Genomic DNA, 17,539 nt, shown 5'->3' on the forward strand with positions numbered 1-17,539 from the left:
AGACTTTCAGACAGAGCAATCTTACCTTCTTCTTCCCTTCACGAAAGAAGTGGCATGAAAACAAAATAAATATTTAATTAGTTTGATACAGTGGAAGGTTTTGAAACAGGAAATATATGTAGTAATAATAATACATATGATACTCACTGCACTTCCTCCACTTCTTCTGTGTCTGACATTTTGTCTTATTTGAACCCTAAAATACAAGGGAAAACCTTTACTTGAGTACATGATATGGCTATAAGAGTAAGCCATACGGGATAAAAACACATTGTCGACTAGGCTACTATCATCACCTCCCAGCATTAAATATTTCTTGCACAGCACTAAATCTCTATCACACAGTACTAAATCTCTCTCACACAGTACTAAATGTCTCTCACACAGTACTAAAAGTCTCTCACACAGAACTAAATCTCTCTCACACAGTACTAAATCTCTCTCACACAGCACTAAATCTCTCTCACACAGCACTAAATCTCTCTCACACAGCATTAAATCTCTCTCACACAGCACTAAATCTTTATCACACACACAGTACTAAATCTTTCTCACAGAGTACTAAATCTTTATCACACAGTACCAAATCTTTATCACACAGCACTAAATCTCTCACACAGCACTAAATCTCTCACACACAGCACTAAATCTCTCACACAGCACTAAATCTCTCACACAGTACTAAATCTTTCTCACACAGTGCTAAATATTTCTCACACAGTACTAAATCTTTCTCACACAGTACTAAATCTTTCTTACACAGTACTAAATCTCTCTCACACAGTACTAAATCTTTATCACACAGCACTCAGTCAATCTCCCTCTCACAGCACTCTTGACATCAGCACTCTTCTCTTGACATCTGAGGTATTGGCTCTGGCTTGTTGATTGGCTCAGAGGACATTGTCGGTCTGATCAGTTACTTAGCTCGTCTTAGAAGAACACTCTCTATATATGCCTGAACTGTTTATTTATTAATGAGGGCTTGATCCAAACAAAATGTCACTCATCCATACTCCCTACTATAGATACAAAGGGTCTACAGCAGGTCATGATCTCTTCTGATCAGTGGAAAAGGAGACAACTGAGTCTAAACTGGGAATGGTGGCTAAGGCCGCTTTGGGCACGAACAGGACTGTCAGTCATGTGCTTTAGGACAGGTGGGCAGTGCCAAACCCTTCACCACTCATGAAATTGATCCTCATGTCTGGTAATGTCTAACGGCTTGCCAGAACCCTGTCAGTGGCTTTAGAAATGTCTGTAATTCTTCAAATTGTGTTAAATTATAAGCAATAAGCCTAACCCTCTTGGCATATTCTCGCTCAATGTGTTGTGATTAGCCAATGATGCTATCTGAATGTGTTCCAGTTTTCTGTTGCTTTTGGTTTGATGTTTGTAGATTTTTGTTGTCCAAGGTAGTGAGTTAATTGGTATTTGTTGGGTCTTATTACGTTCTATTTGTTGGATTCTGTTGTATATAAAAATAAAAAAAGTCTAAATATTGGTCATAATAAAAATGTAGGTCATTTAAAAAAAAAGAATACATGCATGAGGGCTTTATAACACATTCATAACACATTCATAACACATTCATAACACATTCATAACTCATTCATAACTCATTCATAACACATTCATAACTCACACAACACACTCATTCATAACTCATTCATAACACATACATAACACATTCATAACTCATAAAACACATTCATAACTCATACATAACACATTCATAACAAATACATAAGCAGTAGAATTGTTGAACGTGTTATGAAGTTCTTATGTACGTACACTTCAAATAAAGAATTAACAGAATGGGTCAAGCCCCCCCCCCCCCCCACTTCCCCTAGGCTCAATTGTAGAGAGAGTAAATTGTCTGCAACTTTTATGACCATTCAGAGGATATTGTTATTATCATTTTACTATTCCCTTTAACATTGCTTCATTGTCTTTCTAAACGGTATTCACAATTCAGCTCATTAAGTCAATAGTTAATAACCATCCCATTTAGCCTATAATACATTGCAGCAGAAAACCAATCATCTTCAAGCAAAGAAACATCAAAAGTTAATTTGATTTCAAGACAATGTAACAGTATGTCTGTGATGAATACCAAAGCAGTTATGTATAGAGAGGTATGTTAGTATGAAGTAATATCCCTTACCTGAGCCCAAGGCAGAGATAGAGGGAGAAGAGGGATATGAATACAGAGGCTGCACTTCTTTGGGGTTCAGAATCCAAACAGGTTTAGGTTTGGCCATCAAGTCTACATAGCGTGTTCCCTTCCTGCTCATGTGACTACACTGCCCTATGGTTGTCCAGCTATTGTTAGCACCTTAGACAATTGAACCCCAACATATCAGAAGGCATTAGTCATACACACACGCAAGCACTTTACACACAAGGTTTTGTTGAAGTTCTTACCCTTACACTCCCCTCCATGAAAATCGGCACAGGTCTGTCAACTTTTCATCTATCCAAATATATATTTTTTAAATCTCGTGAAAGATAAAACATCAAAACAAATCACAAGACATTCTCAACATTGTTATATATTTTTAAAAATCTCATGAAAGATAAAACATCAAAACAAATCACAAGACATTCTCAACATTATTATATGTTTTTGTTGCTGTAGCAGGGACAATGAACAAGCTTCAAACGATACGGTCCTTTAAATTATAGGAGTTACTTACAGTACTCTCCATTTTCTCCGGGACCATTCAGAGACGGATACTACCTCATATTCAGAATGCCACAGTGAAACATCAGTGAGTATAGCACTGTATGTTAAAACCTGCTGAAACTCTAGGGACAGTATTTCATTGAAAAACGTACCCATTTAAACAAGATATTTTGTCACGAAAAGATGCTCGACTATGCATATTATTGACAGCTTTGGAAAGAAAACACTCTGACGTTTCCAAAACTGCAAAGATATTATCTGTGAGTGCCACAGAACTGATGCTACAGGCAAAACCAAGATGAAACTTCAAACAGGAAGTGAGCAAAATTTGAGGCGCTGTTTTCCATTGTCTCCTTATATGGCTAGGAATGAGCCTACACTTTCTGTCGTTTCCCCAAGGTGTTTGCAGCATTGTGACGTATTTGTAGGCATATCATTGGAAGATTGACCATAAGAGACCACATTTACCAGGTGTCCGCCTGGTGTCTTGCGTCGAAATTGGTGCGTAATCTCCAGGTGCAAGTATTCTTCCATGTGATTCAGAGGAGAAAGCAGACTTCCACGAACAATATATCATCGAAGAGATATGTGAAAAACACCTTGAGGATTGATTCTAAACAATGTTTGCCATGTTTCAGTCGATATTATGGAGTTAATTTGGAAAAAAGTTATTTTCAGGGTTTTTTGGTAGCCAAACGCGATGAACAAAACGGAGCGATTTCTCCTACACAAATAATATTTTTGGAAAAACTGAACATTTGCTATCTAACTGAGAGTCTCCTCATTGAAAACATCCGAAGTTCTTCAAAGGTAAATTATTTTATTTGAATGCGTTTCGTGTTTTTGTGAAAATGTTGCCCGCTGAATGCTACGCTAAATGCTACGCTAGCTATCAATACTCTTACACAAATGCTTGTTTTGCTATGGTTGAAAAGCATATTTTGAAAATCTGAGATGAGTGTTGTTAACAAAAGGCTAAGCTTGAGAGCTAGCATATTTATTTAATTTCATTTGCGATTTTCATGAATAGTTAACGTTGCGTTATGGTAATGGGCTTGAGGCTGTATTTACGATCCCGGATCCGGGATGGCTAGTATCAAGAGGTAATTAGAAGCCTAGAACAGGATTCTATTGTGGAATAAATCAGTAAAGTATGCTGTATTTTAGACAGATGGGTCTTTTACTTTTTCCCTCAACTTGCAAAATGCTGCAAATATTATCTAATGTTCATTTTCAATGATGTTTCAAAATGATGCAAATATAATTTGAAAACATTAACCTTTAAAATACAATGAATTATTAGAAATTATTACAACAACATCATAAATAGGACATTCTCAAAAAAGGCATACATTTTTTGCTTTAGTCACACTTTTCCCGTAACGTCCTTAATTCCACTAGCCTTGTTATACACTAAGCCCTTTACATCCTCATGGATAAAAACAGAAGTCAAGCCCATCTTGAGAGGACGTGAAAATGGTGCCAAAAGAGATGGCTGCTGTTTTACAATCCCGTAACCAATTGTGCTACTGTGTATATTCTTTCGCATAATTTGTAACTTATTTGGTACATAATATTTCTGCCACCGTGTCTTATGACCGAAAAGAGCTTCTAGATATCAGGACAGCGATTACTCACCCTGTACTGGAGGAATACTTTTTCGAGCGTCTGAAGGATTTACTTCAGATGCCCGACAAGGCCCTCATCCCCGTCATTCGCAGGAGAAAGAGACAGAGGTATCGAGGACGAAGGACCGGGGGCCTTGTTAGGATCCGACGCCGAGAGGGTAATCTTTGGTAAGACAAGGGGTGGCGGTCTATGTATATTTGTAAACAACAGCTGGTGCACGAAATCTAAGGAAGTCTCAAGGTTTTGCTCGCCTGAGGTAGAGTATCTCATGATAAGCTGTAGACCACACTATTTACCAAGAGAGTTTTCATCTGTATTTTTCGTAGCTGTCTATATACCACCACAAACCGATGCTGACACTAAGACTGCACTCAATGAGATGTATATGGTCATAAGCAAACAGGAAAACGCTCAACCAGAGGCGGCGCTCCTAGTGGCTGTGGACTAATGCAGGGAAACTCAAATCTGTTTTACTTCATTTCTATCAGCGTGTTCAATGTGCACGTGGGAAGAAAATGTGCAATGTGAGAAAAAAACTCCAGACCACCTTTACTCCACACACAGAGATGCATACAAAGCTCTCCCTCACTCTCCGTTTGGCAAATCTGATCATCATTTTATCCTCCTGTTTCCAGCTTACAAGCAAAAACTAAAGCAGGAAGCAGCAGTGACTCGGTCTATAAAAAAGTGGTCAGATGAAGCAGATGCTAAATTCAGGACTTCTTTGCTAGCACGGACTGGAATATGTTCCGGGATTCTACTGACGGCATTGAGTAGTACACCACATCAGTCACTGGTTTCATCAATAAGTGCATCTGACGTTGTCCCCACCGTGACCGTACGCACAAACCCCAACCAGAAGCCATGGATTGCAGGCAACATCTGCACTGAGCTAAAGGGTAGAGCTGCCGCTTTCAAGGAGCAGGACTCTAACCTGGAAGCTTATAAGAAATCCCGCTATGCCCTCCAACGAACCATCAAACTGTCAAAGGATCCAGATTGAATCGTACTACACTGGCTCCGATGCTCGTCGGATGTGGCAGGGACTTGCAAACTATTACAGACTACAAAGGGAAGCACAGCCGCGAGCTGCCCAGTGACACAAGCCTACAAGACAAATTAAATTACATCTATGCAAGTAATACTGAAACATGCATGAGAGCATCAGATGTTCCGGACGACTGTGTGATCACGCTCTCCGCAGCCGATGTAACACCTTTAAACAGTTCAACATTCACAAGGCTGCAGGGCCAGACGGATCACCAGGACGTGTACTCCTGGTAAACCAACTGGCAAGTGTCTTCACTGACATTTTCAACCTATCCCTGACTGAGTCTGTAATGCCAACATGTTTCAAGCAGACCACCATAGTCCCTGTGCCCAAGAACCCTAAGTAACCTGCTTAAATGACTTCCGACCCATAGCACTCATGTCTGTAGCCATGAAGTGCTTTGAAAGGCTGTTCATGGCTCACATCAACACTCTGATGTGAGCCACTCTGACCTCCTCCCTATAGGCTGTCTCGTCATTGTGATTTACTCTCTGATTAACTTGCTGCAGTCCTACGCATAATTTCTGCAAGTATTGGCAACCAGTTCTTATTGTGATAGTAAGTTGTAGTTCATGGTTTATGTCACCTGCAGAGCAGAGCTATTCGATATAAACTCAGGAAATAAATAAATGTCCTCTCACTGTCAACTGCGTTTATTTTCAGTAAACTTAACATGTGTAAATATTTGTATGAACATAAGATTCATCAACTGAGACACAAACTGAACAAGTTCCACAGACATGGAATAATGTGTCCCTGAACAAAGCTGGCCGCAAGCTGTATTAAGTACTGCAGTGCATCTCCTCCTCATGGACTGAACCAGATCTGGACTGGACCAGATTTGCCCGTTTTTGCTGTGCTGTGAGATGTTACCCCACTTCCACCAAGGAACCTGCAAGTTCCAGGACATTTCTGGGAGGAATGGCCCTAGCCCTCACCCTCCGATCCAACAGGTCCCAGACGTGCTCAATGGGATTGAGATCCGGGCTCTTCACTGGTCATGGCAGAACACTGACATCCCTGTCTTGCAGGAAATTTTGCACAGAACGAGCAGTATGGCTGGTGGCATTGTCATGCTGGAGGGTCATGTCAGGATGAGCCTGCAGGAAGGATACCACATGAGGGAGGAGGATGTCTTCCCTGTAACGCATTGTTGAGATTGCCTGCAATGATGACAAGCTCAGTACTGTGACACACTACCCCAGACCATTATGGACCCTCCACCTCCAAATCGATCCCACTCCAGAGTACAGGCCTCAGTGTAACGCTCATTCCTTCGACAATAAACGCAAATCTGACCATCACCCCTGATGAGACAAAACCGCGAATCGTCAGTGAAGAGCACTTTTGCTGGTCCTGTCTGGTCCAGCGACATTGTTGCCGGTGATTTCTGGTGAGGACCTGCCTTACAACAAGCCTACAAGCCCTCAGTCCAGCCTCTCTCAGCTTATTGCGGACAGTGTGAGCACTGATGGAGGGATTGTGCGTTCCTGGTGTAACTCGGGCAGTTGTTGCCATCCTGTACTTGTCCCGCAGGTGTGATGTTTGGATGTTCCGATCCTGTGCAGGTGTTGTTACACGTGGTCTGCCACTGTGAGGACGATCAGCTGTCCGTCCTGTCTCCCAGCAGCGCTGTCTTAGGTGTCTCACACTACGGACATTGCAATTTATTGCCCTGGCCACATTTGCAGTCCTCATGCCTCCTTGCAGCATGATGTAAGGCAAGTTCACGCAGATGAGCAGGGACCCTGGGCATCTTTCTTTTGGTGTTTTCAGAGTCAGTAGAAAGGCCTCTTTAGTGTCCTAAGTTTTCATAACTGTGACCTTAATTGCCTACTGTCTGTAAGCTGTTAGTGTCTTAACGACCGTTCCACAGGTGCATGTTCATTAATTGTTCATTGAACAAGCATGGGAAACGGTGTTTAAACCCTTTACAATGAAGATCTGTGAAGTTATTTGGATTTTTACGAATTATCTTTGAAAGACAGGGTCCTGAAAAGGGACGTTTCTTTTTTTGCTGAGTTTATATGGTGTCCATATTAGGACAGACTTTTTATGACTAGGTGGCAGTACGAATATGGACACCGTACTCGTAAAATAAGTCTAGTAGGATCATCAGCCCAGATCCAGCTTAGCGGGAGCAAGACAACACCAAAGTATCAGTCAAATGAAAGTATATTAGGGAGGATAAAACAGTGGTGATAAAATAATACACATTTTTGTCATTTCCCCAAATTGAGTACAAAATGTGAAGACATCTAAAAGATATCTGTGATAGTGTTCACTGCTAATTCATAACTATAACCTCCATACATAGGCCTACTGTATGTGAATGTGAATATGACAAAAACACTGAGTTTACAAAACATTAGGCACGTCTGCTCTTTACATGACATACACTGACCAGGTAAATCCAGGTGAACGCTATGATCCCTTATTGATGTCACTTGTTTAATCCACTTCAATCTGTGTAGATGAAAGGGAGGAGGCAGGTTAAAGGAGGATTTTTAAGCCTTGAGACAATTGAGACATGGATTGTCTGTGTGTGCCATTCAGAGGGTGAATGGGCAAGACAAACGATTTAAGTGCCTTTGAACGGGGTATGGTAGTAAGTGCCAGGCGAACCAGTTTGAGTCAAGAACTGCAACGCTGCTGGGTTTTTCTCGCTCAAACAGTTTCCTGTGTATATCAAGAATGTTCCACCACCCAAAGGACATCCGGGCAACTTGACACAACAGTGGGATGCATTGAGTCTACATGGGCCAGCATCCCTATGGAATGCTTTCGACACCTTGTAGATTCAATGCCCCGACAAACTGAGGTACACTCAGTGTATGTCAGACGAGGCTGGTGGGAGGAGCTATAGGACAGGCTCGTTGTAATGGCTGGAATGGAATAAATGGAAAGGTATTAAACACATGGAAACCACATGTTTAACTCGGTTCCAATAATTCAATTCCAGACATTACAACGAGCCTGTCCTTTAGCTCCTCCCACCAGCCTCGTCAGGTGTAGGTAGTATATGATCTTATGCAACTGGAAGCTTTCACTTCTCTATGGCTACTTGGACAGTTACATTACCTATTTAAATTATTACTGTATCTCTTTAGAAGACACAGGGTAACATTTAAACAACTTTTAGAATTATTTTGAAGGTTTCATATCTATTATTTGAATTTATTTTCTTTATCAAAGAAATTAAGTCAAGCCCAAGCGGGTGTGGTTAAAATATCTTTCATTACAAACAGATGTTTATTTCCTACAAATGTGGTTGATCAAATTTCATTTTCACAGCATTGATTCTATTAGGACGTACAAGGGATTGTGCAAAAGCCGTTTCATCAAGAATCTAAAATAATATAAAGGGTTTTAAATACAGTACTAATATGTATTTTGAGATGGTATTCAAATTTTGGCGCATGTCTCCCATTGACATCAATGGAGGATTTACACAAAAGTAAGAGTTAAACGTGAGGATCTCAACTCTGAATACCAACCAAAATGAATAACCTGTACTCCCTCCCCCTAAAACCTAACGTGAACCCTGTGTGGTTGTTATGGAGATATTTTGTGTGTGGTTGTTATGGAGATATTTTGTGTTATGAATACACATAGTAGAGTCTTGCATTTCGTCAGTTGGAGCTTCTTCCTGAGGGGTTTTCCTCTTATATTGTTAACATCCAACACCTGCTGAGAGACAAGAAGGAAAATATCATTTAGTCCTGAGGAAATGTCTCCAACAACAAGTGGCCCAAAGCCTCAAACGTCTTATAAAATGGAAAAACTGTGCAGAAAGTGGCAAAATGTTGCAAGAAAACTGAAAAACAACCAGAACAGCCAAAATATAGCAGTAAGGTAATTCTAGTACTAAGTGAGTCATAGTTAATCAAATCTAACCACTCCTTCAGACAATGGCATAGCGTATCAAACTTTATTAGGTGTTAATAGAGACACTGATTGATAAACGAGTCATCTAATGTAAGAGCTGTTAATCAGATTGTGTGTGTATGTACAAGCATGCGTTTGTGTATGTGAGCGTTGCTTTGCGCGTGAATGCGTGTGTAGCTGTGTGTCAGACCCAGTACACCTCTGTTGACACATACTCTGAGGTCTCTGCAGTGACACTAGAGGGATTGATAGCTGTACCGTTGTCATTTGCCCTTCAATTCATTACCATGGGGCTATTTCAGCTGAAGAATTGCGAAGGTTTCAAGGGTGGGGGCGCTATTTAGGGTGACACTCAAAAGGACTGCGACAGCTTTTCCATTCCCCCAAGTCTGACTCAGTGGTAGCATCCTGAGAGGACATCCCTAGTTGGGCTTGGACTGGGCTGAGGGTGTTCCTGATAATGCAGTGTATACTGTATTGGGGAACTAGAAAAAGTACCACCGTTGGGTGAAAGATACATGGGCAGAAAGGCCTACAGTAATAAACATATCAACTTGATGCCCATACAGTAGGTGCCAAGTCTTTCTGCTCTGGGTCAGTACAACTGCATCAGTAAATACTATGTTATTAGTCTCACTCAACAGCCATCGACCTACTGAGAGAACAAGCCTTTAAAACATTAAGGTTGAGTGTATAAGCCCGGTGACTTTGCTGCTTAACCGGCTGGTAATCCTCCACAGCACACAGGCGTAATGCAACAGTAATGGGACAATACATGCAGCTGCTCTGTGGCATGCACGGCATCAAGCCGACGCTCGGCACGGTATTCCGCGGCTCCTGGTGGCGTGGGGTGAACTACGTAGGAATGGGTCTGCGTCCCAAATGGCACACTATGTAGAGCACTACTTTTGACCAGGGCCCATAGACCCTATTCCCTATGTAGTGCACTACTTTTGACCAGGACCCATAGACCCTATTCCCTATGTAGTGCACTACTTTTGACCAGGGACCATAGACCCTATTCCCTATGTAGTGCACTACTTTTGACCAGGGTCTATAGACCATATTCCCTATGTAGTGCACTACTTTTGACCAGGGTCTATAGTAGTGCAGTATTCAGTGAATAGGAAGCCATTTGGGAAGCAGGACAGTGACATGGAAGCCATCTAAGGAGCGTGAAAGGTTCTTTCTACAGGGAAACAAGGTCAGAGGGAACAACCTCTTTAAATATAGAACAGCAATGCAGTGAGGCAGGGACCTTTGAAGGAGCCCAAGATGACTAGCAGATTTGATTTACGGTGGCCAGCGGAACACAAAGAGGACGATGGTTGTAGGAGTTGTGGACACCTGGTTTCCATGGGAGGGGGTCGTAAATCAATTCGAGGTGTGTGTGTGTGTGTGTGTGCGCGTGCGTGCGTGTATCCGTCCTTCAGAAGAGACACTTTTCTTAGTCTCACCACCTTTTCATGTGTGACGATGTCAACCACAACAGGTTCGGAAAAGCCCTGTTTCAAAACACACACAGACAGACACCATGGTGAGAGAACTTGCTTACCATTTGTGACAGATTTGCTCTTGACTCCAACTGTCTCCTGTGAAAACAAATGAGACTGTATTTCAGGATGTGTCCTGTCTTGTTACTAAACCATGTGACCTTTGCCAGGGTGACTTTATTTCAGGATGTATCCTGTCTTACCATGGGCCAATCATTATTACTTTTTAACATTTCTTTGTGGAGCTCAGATTCACAAATCTGAACAAAAAATTTAAAAGCAACATCCAACAATTTCAAAGATTTTACTGAGTTCAAGTTCATATCAGGAAATCTGTCCGTTTAAATACATTCTTAGGCCCTAATCTATGGATTTCACATGACTGGGATTGCACAGATCCCCCCCCCCCCCCCCAAAAAAAAGATGACAACGTGGACCAGAAAACCAGTCAGTATCTGGTGTGACCACTATTTGCCTCATGCAGCAAGACACATCTCCTTCGCATAGAGTTGATCAGGCTGTTGATTTTGGCCTGTGGAATGTTGTCCCACTCCTCCTCAATGGCTGTGCAAGTTGTTGGATTTTGGCGGGAACTGGAACACGCTGTCGTACACGTTGATCCAGAGCATCCCAAACATGCTCAGTGGGTGACATGTCTGGGGAGTATGCAGACCATGGAAGAACTGGGACATTTAAAGAGTCCAGGAATTGTGTAAATAATGTATTGTGTTCTTTTGGAGTCACTTTTATTAGTTACACAGGGTCAAAAGACCTTTGACCCTCTAACTTTCTCACTCATCATTATTCACGATTCATTCAGGATTATCCGTGATCATGGTAGCATCCACATTAATGTTGAAGTGTTTAGAAACATATTCTATTCTTAACAAATATATTACTTGTTTAAAAAAAAGCTCTTTCTCAGAGCAATTGTATTAGAATAAAATACTATTATTTCCCAATTTCTTTGAGCAGACAATATAGCTCAGTATTTGAATTATTTATTTTATTCAGTCGTTGTTGCTCATCTTTATCAAGGGTGTCAATCATTTTGGACCCCTCTGTATGTCCTGACTGGCACAGATGTATTTTGCCTTCGCACCAAACTGCTGAGCAATGCAATCCATATGTCCCTTCACATAACATCTACAGCATTTCTCTAAATAAGGATTTAAATATCAATGGTGAAAAGCCACACCAGAAGACTACAGTTCCCAAAATGCCATTCTTCTAGTCAAAGCCACTATGGAAACTAAGGATGGCCACATACTGTACAAGCAGATATAGTACATGTGAAAAGGCGATATGGTGATTGATTTGATAGGACATAGTGGGAATCCAACCCACATGAGTCAGACCTGTTTCTGTTCTGATTGTTTTCTTCCTATAGAGGTGCACCTGTGTCATGGGGTTGGTGTTTGACGGAGAAAACGTAGGTGAATAATTACAGCAAGTTACAACAACTCAGTAGCCTGCTGTTTTGACATCTTCCATGGTCATTGTTTGGTATGACAGAAAAACAGATCTGGGATCAGACTAGACTGACTGCCTGGTGGTATAATCTGTAAAACTTTACTTATGCTCAATACCAATTACCTCTTCCGCTCATCGAGATTTAAAGGTGCAGTCAACTAAGAGGAATGCTTCAAATGGGGAGGGATCACAGAACCCTGTTATTGTACCAGACACCCGAAGAAGCATTTGATATATTTGTCACTCTGTAGATACTACAGTACTGTGGTCCAATCTCTAATTTACCCCTAAATCCAACACACAATTATTGGACAGGTGTTCGCAATAATTATGGAATAATTCCACCTAGCTTGGTGAAGCTATCACAACATTGTTAACACCCATCAAATCCTCTCAGGTCTCCATAAGTGTCTGGGGCTAGGGGTTGATTTGGGACAGGGCCATCGTCTGGTCTACTAGCTCACCTTAGAAGGGGAGGAGCCCTTTGTTTCCCCCATAGGCAGCGCTTGTTGCCGACAATCACAGGTTTCAGGTCCTGCAACAGAGCGCAGAGCGTGCCGTGGGGAAGGAGACATAGTGAGGCTGTAAAGCATTGAATCTGAACTAAAGCCTGGATGGAACTACGCTGGATGCTAGCAAGTGGATCAATGTTTGGTGAATGATCATGAGTAAATTATTAATAATCTATTGGCCAACTGGAGGTTCGTGTTTCTATTAATGGTGCATTCAAGAATGTACTTTTTAAAGATATTAAATGCATCTCGCTAATGTAAAGAACGCTTTAGACCATACAATACCTGTCCCACAGTTAAAATGAAGCAGAAGACAGAACAGAAAAATCCAGCAGGAAGGAATGTTGAAGTGGAAGACCACGAGGAGGAAAACTGCAGAACTAGTAAAGTAGAAGAGAAGAAAATATGTTTCTAAGCAACAGTAACTGATAGATCTATAGAAATGTCCTCAAAAGAAATAGCCCACCTCAAAGGCTAAATACAAATCTAACCTAAAGATTTTATATTACGTAGAGAAGAGTGCTATTGAACTTCTCTCCATGAGAGGGAAGCCTTGTAGTGTTCATGTAAAAACAACTTGGCTCGTACAAGTTCTTGTGGCTGGTAGGAATGGGACTAAAGATATCCCCTCATAAATTTGAGGTTGGAACAATGTGCCTTGTCGATCAACAGTAGGTCTGTATGTGGGAACATAGGTTCACAAACGGTCCCGAGTGTCTCTAAAAGAACGGGAAAGATTAGCCTGCTAGCTCGTTATAAAGAATAGGACACATTCACTGTCATCACACTATTTCAAATGACCTTCATATCACTGGACATGGCTAGGATATGTGTACAGAAATGATCTAGTTTAACTCTCTAGTTTTGGTCTAAATTCGAAATTAAAACAAATCAACTGTTTTGAGAAAGAAAAAGTTGGCTGTTATGAAAATGGTCGTCAACTGAAAACATTTGAGGGACTTGACCTTTTGTTCTAGTCTTAAACAGAACTCCAGAGGGAGACTTGACCTTTTGTTCTTGTCTTAAACAGAACTCCAGAGGGAGCCGCTCTCTGATTGGTCAAATATGGACAGCGTCACAATGTCACCAAGATCTACAACGTCCCCTTGAGACGCTGTTTACACACTTATATATGCCATGATGTACTCTACCAGCGGTAAGATAACCTTGAACCAATAAGAGCCAAGCAAGGTGAAATATTGCCTCAGAGTGGCTGGTGGGGTGAGGACAGAACCAGGAAGTTATGTTGGCTTGATGCCACCTGCCACAGAGCTATCATTCTTCTACTGCTCGCTTGGTCTTCTTCTGAACTGGAGGAGACACGTTTGACATGATGTGTATACAAATCCTATTTCAACTGGTTTACACTAGTGTAGTAGACAGGTCTGTGTACCTGTAGCTACCACTACCAGATCTCACAGTCTCATGTCAGAATAAGACGTTCATCCATGTTTCTCAAAATGTATAAGTGTTTAAGTTTAGGCACTAACTCTGAATATGTAAGGTTAAGTTTAGACATTAACTCTTAATGTGTAAGGTTAAGTTTAGGTATTAACTCTGAATATGTAAGGTTAAGTTTAGACATTAACTCTTAATGTGTAAGGTTAAGTTTAGGTATTAACTCTGAATATGTAAGGTTAAGTTTAGACATTAACTCTGAATATGTAAGGTTAAATTTGGGTATTAACTCTGAATATGTAAGGTTAAGTTTAGGTATTAACTCTGAATATGTAAGGTTACGTTTAGGTATTAACTCTGAATATATAAGGTTAAGTTTAGGCACTAACTCTGAATATGTAAGGTTAAATTTGGGTATTAACTCTGAATATGTAAGGTTAAGTTTAGGTATTAACTCTGAATATGTAAGGTTAAGTTTAGGTATTAACTCTGAATATATAAGGTTAAGTCTGTCTGTGTCTGTCTGTCTGTCTGTCTGTCCTCACTCTCTCTTTCTCTCTCCATCACTCCACCCCCCCACCGCCCCTTTCTCTGTCTCTCTCTCCTCTAGTCCCTTACCTTATTCATAGCTTTGGGGCATTCTGTGGCCCCCACAACGTTGCCTTTCTCCCACATGGTCTTGATGTTGCGGATGCTGGGGGTCTGACATCCTGGTTGGTCTGTGGATAGGAAAGTAGACATTTTATCAGGAGTTTATTTAACTTTTATTTAACCAGACGAGACAGCTAACAATACATTCTCATTTAGGAGGATGCCACATTTAATAAAAACGAGGGAATGGGAGCCAAAAAGGTATTGAACATTTTGCCTGATAGCATCTTTATTCCATGTCCACAATGTGTCCACAACCATATAGGATAGGATAAAGTTAAAAACTGGGTGGTTCAAGGCCTGAATGCTGATTGGCTGAAAGCCATGCCATATCAGACCGTATACCACGGGTATGACAAAACATTTATTTTTACTGCTCTAACTATGATGGTAACCATTTTCTAATAAGGAACTTTGTGTCAATATAACACAGCTTTTTTATTTAAATGTTTTACCTTCATTTAACTAGGCAAGTCAGTTAAGAACAAACACGGACAACGCTGGGCCAATAATCACAGCCAGTTGTGATACAGCCTGGTTTCGAACTGTCTATAGTGACGCCTCTAACACTGAGATGCAGTGCCTTAGACTGCTGTGCCACTCGGGAGCGCCACTGTTAGCAACACAGTACAGGTACAATCACCTAACACGTTTAACTTTTCCCAGTCTCTCTACTTTATTTGATTTTGACCTGTGAAGCGCTGTGTGCCCACTGCTTACATAATCATTTTGGGGATGCTATACACAGGAGGCTGCTGAAGGGAGGACAGCTCATAATAATGGCTGGAACGGCCCCAGTGGAATGTGTTTGATGTACTGTACTTGATACCATTCCAGCCATTCCGCTCCAGCCATTCCGCTCCAGCCATTCCGCTCCAGCCATTCCGCTCCACCCATTCCGCTCCAGCCATTCCGCTCCAGCCATTCCGCTCCAGCCATTCCGCTCCAGCCATTCCGCTCCAGCCATTCCGCTCCACCCATTCCGCTCCACCCATTCCGCTCCACCCATTCCGCTCCAGCCATTCCACTCCAGCCATTCCGCTCCAGCCATTACCGCGAGCTTGTCCTCTCCATTTAAGGTGCCACTAACCTCCTGTGATGCCATATTTGACATTCAATAACATGAAGTGTAGACCTAATGACAGTGTGATGGAATACAGTATCCTCTATTTATACAGTGTGTTCCAGTGTGTTACCTGTCTGGGAGACAATAGGCGTGTGTGATGTCTTACAGCTGTAGGAGGAAGAACACAGGAAGCAGCCTCGCGCGCTCATCGGAGACCAAGTCTCTAATATGAACCCGATGTGGGCAGATCTCATCTACAAGGACAGCGACCGCTCCGTCTTTTCTGGCATGACCGGCAGAATTGAGAGAGAGGGTATGAAGATGTCTGGCGAGGACATGCTGCAGGTGAAGCAGGAGGACCTCAGCAAGCTGGTGAGAGTAACCCACATTCGACATAAGGTACAGGGACAACATCGACTGGCCTCAGTTTGTTAACCACATTCTGAAAAACACCAGCGAGTTCCAGCCCTCCTGGAAGGTGTCTGCCGAACCCCAGGTGCTGGTCAAATGGTGGTTCATGCTCGGACACATAGACAGCATGATGCTGGTCAAGAAGAGGACCGGGCCAGAGCACGTCTTTGTGGTGGAGAACAAGGGCACTGTGGGAACGATGGTAGGCCGCGCTTACAAGAAGGGAGCTGATGGAGAGGCCTTGGTGGACCCGAATAGCGCATACAGTCTTCAGGTGCAGGGTTACCTGATAATGTTGCCAAAACTCCTCACGCCAAAAATCCTCCCTCCTCCTGCCTTGGACTGGAAGCTCAACGATAAGGCCTTTCTGATTTTTAGGGACTACACCGTTTCTCCCGTGGAGTACCACGTCTACACGATCTCCCATTGCAAAAAACTGCAGACCGATCTGGAGGAGCTGAACCGCTACGTGATAGGCTTCGTGTTCAAGATAGTGCTGCTGGCTCTGGAGAGGGCTTATCATTTGTAGCAATCGTTCGAATCAATTGGTCTGTAAAATGGTCGAATGTAAAATTTGCTCGACCTATCCTTTCAAAACTTGTGCTTTTTATTACAATAAATAATAAAGACGAACAGTTTTATTCATATCACTGCACATCCACAACAGTCTAGTCTTGACAACAGTCTTAATGACAACAGGCTTAATCTCAATTCAATGCTCTTATATTCTTACGCAGAGCAATCTTTAAGAGACTTGGCGCTTAAGTAGACCGTATTAATTTAGACAGATATGCAGTTTTTTTTTGTTTTACATGCAATTTTTCAGTGGGTCAGTGGGTCTCTATACTCTATACTCTGCAACCTCGGTGATACGATTCGTTTGCACGGTCTGCAGGTGCATCACATCATGGGGGGGTCATGGGTTAGTCGTCCTTTTCGGAGCGGGTCGACGAGAAACAGCCCCCCCCACTCGAAGGTGAAGGCCGTCTCGAGGGATGTCACTGGAGGACTTCTCGAGGGACCCCGCTGGAGGACTTCGGGACTCAAGGAAGGGCTCTTCTTCGAGCAGTCGTGTAACTTCTTGTAGAGATCGACTCACTCCATCTCTTCGAAGACGACCATCGAGACTGAGACGATCAAATCGACCACGTTCCAAGGGACTCCGCTTGATGTACCTAGGATCGTCGGAAAGGACTGGCCTGTTCAAATGTCCAGTACCTTCTCGGTGAGACGATCCATAACACTGTTCAGTTCAGATCGAGAGTAGTCCGTCTCAAT

At 42.1% G+C, this 17,539-nt stretch overlaps 1 long non-coding RNA gene across 1 annotated transcript; it reads right to left on the reverse strand.

Moving 5' to 3' along the window:
• Positions 1–8,887: 8,887 nt before the first annotated feature.
• On the reverse strand, positions 8,888–12,761 carry LOC139383072 (uncharacterized). The gene is made up of 3 exons (XR_011628688.1): positions 12,688–12,761; positions 10,813–10,849; positions 8,888–9,056 (listed from the first exon to the last, which is right to left on the reverse strand). It is a non-coding gene; the product is annotated as an uncharacterized lncRNA (long non-coding RNA).
• Between the last annotated feature and the right edge of the window lie 4,778 nt (positions 12,762–17,539).

Source organism: Oncorhynchus clarkii, chromosome 2 (genome assembly GCF_045791955.1).
Source record: "Oncorhynchus clarkii lewisi isolate Uvic-CL-2024 chromosome 2, UVic_Ocla_1.0, whole genome shotgun sequence".
NCBI classification, from domain to species: domain Eukaryota; kingdom Metazoa; phylum Chordata; class Actinopteri; order Salmoniformes; family Salmonidae; genus Oncorhynchus; species Oncorhynchus clarkii.